The sequence below is a fragment of the Lygodium microphyllum genome, chromosome 10 (assembly GCF_053477565.2).
Source record: "Lygodium microphyllum isolate KBCC chromosome 10, Lygodium_microphyllum_v1.1.10, whole genome shotgun sequence".
In the NCBI taxonomy this organism is placed as follows: domain Eukaryota; kingdom Viridiplantae; phylum Streptophyta; class Polypodiopsida; order Schizaeales; family Lygodiaceae; genus Lygodium; species Lygodium microphyllum.
The window spans coordinates 38979213-38981451 of NC_141144.1; the positions used below are offsets into that span (position 1 = coordinate 38979213).

Below are 2239 nucleotides of genomic sequence, written 5' to 3' on the forward strand. Positions count from 1 at the left end.
AAGAATTTACTTAGAAAATAAGGGTTTTTCATTCAATTAATTTTTTCAAATTAATTTGGATCATTTCAGAACATGCAAGTGATCCAAAAATATTAAGAAAGATCAGTATGATTTTTCAAATTTTTCTTGGAAGTTTTTTTATTTTTAATCCATTTTTCAACCATCTTTAGGTAAATTTTCATGAAATTAAAGGTTTTTTATTATTTTCTAACCTCTATGAACGTTATTAGTAAAGAAAAAAATTGAAAATTTTTAGAAAGTTGGTGAATTGTTTCGACAATTTCTAGATTTTTTTCATTACTTTTTGGCATTTTTATAATTTTTAAAGGTTTTTATAGGTTTTATATGTGTTTTAAGTATTTTTCAAATTTTGAAAATTTAAAATTTTAGGAAAATGTACCCGGATTGCATGTGAACAGCAACTAGCATGTCACCCCTATGAAAAAACTACATGCATATCCTCGTGCATGAACAAACGCAATCACGAACGCACATCACGATGTCGAAGGGTTTTCGAAAGCCAAGTCGCGACCACTGAGGACTTTGAATAATTTCAGGATAGAAGGATAGATCGTCAATTGTGGCGGCCTCCACAAAGGATCATATTTATATTTCTTCAGAATAGTTACAGCAGCAATAAAAGATGAATACAGAAGATCCTCAAAGGTATATACAAGAGGTTTAGAAAACAGTTTTAGTACATATCATAATAATGTCCAATACTATAAGGAATTTGAAGTTACAAATCTGTTCTTGGCATAGGAGAAAAACCAGCAAAATCACTCCTTAATATGAAACATCGATACTCGGTAAGTCTCTCCTCGGGTAACAATAATTTAGTACATATGAAGATGGAAATCTTCAGTCATGAACGGACTGGGACCTTATTCTGTCATCCAACCACGATGAGATATCATTCAATATGATGGTCACATTGTCATCAGACTTCCCTTGCAGAAGACTTAACCAGTTCTATGTTTGCAGCAAGCGAGGCTCCACCAGTAATTTCATTGACTCTTTTGAGTAAAAAGGGGGAGATTGTGCTTCCACTAATCTTTTGCTTCAATGCTTCTTGCAAAGATCTACTGATTGCTGACTCAATCGGCTTGGCAGCTGCTTCATGTTCTTCCAGGATTGGCACCCCAATGAGTAGTCCACTCTGTAAATCCAAACTAGAGTTCGCACCTTGTATGACACCCTATGGGGAGGGTCATGTTGGGGTTCTTTCCCCTAAACAAGTTTGCATAAGCCTCGGAAATCGAAGACATGATATGATATCTGCACATTCGTCTGGAGAATCAACACGACAAGGTACCTTGCAGCCACTATGGCGAGTAAAGAAAGCAGGAAATTCATTGGTCTTGTATCCAATAACAGTAACACCTTCAGTCTCAAGGTACTCTAACGTTCTGGGAATGTCAAGAATTGACTTGACACCAGCACAGAAAACAGCAACAGGCGACCTTCCAAGCTTTGTTAAATCAGATGAGACATCCATTGCTTTTCACCATCAGCATGTGATATCTCGTCCTTGGGGTAAGTCTGTGAAGTAAACATATCCTCCCGAGTATATATCAGACCAACATTAGTCCATGTCTTTAATATATCCATAGTCGTATATTTTATGGGTTTTGTAATCTGCTCAAAGCAACTGATACTTGTGCTCCTCTCAGTTTTCCTCCATCGTCACAGTTCTTCTGTCGCCGTCTTCTTTCCTCCCCAATCCTCTCTCGTACCCCCAAATTGCATTCGATGTTCATAGTAAGCTGCCCAGTGGCAGATTTCATGTTTCAGCTCAGAGTCAAGTTTCTTCATTAGTTCTAGTAGCAACCGCTTCAGAACAATTTCAGGTGGGATGCAATTCACGAGTAACTCGTATAGTTTCCCTCGTACTAAGAAAAGTCTCTTTGGGCTTTTTTCATTCACAATGTCAGATGCGATTTCCACAACATATTGCTCCCAATCAGTGGTCTGAACAGGTTGATTCTCTGTGAAAGGGTGCTGGTGCACTTTGCAGGCCTCAAGGGAGGGTATTCTCTTCGTAGGTTTCGGTTTGAATCCAAAGCTATTCGACTTGCAAAGGGTAATGGAAGCTGTGTCTCCCCAAATTGCCGAGCTTTTTCCTCTGTTTTAGTTCCCCCATCTCTTCGATTGCAGAGCGCATTTGTTTTCTCCCAGATTAGCGTCGGTATTATCCTCCTTCTTCCCCTATTTGCAGAGCATTCTCCTTCCTCTCTCT

At 38.4% G+C, this 2239-nt stretch overlaps 1 pseudogene; it reads right to left on the minus strand.

The window, feature by feature from the left end:
• Positions 1 to 940: 940 nt before the first annotated feature.
• On the minus strand, positions 941 to 1498 carry LOC148029903 (pseudouridine-5'-phosphate glycosidase pseudogene; annotated as a pseudogene).
• Positions 1499 to 2239: the final 741 nt, after the last annotated feature.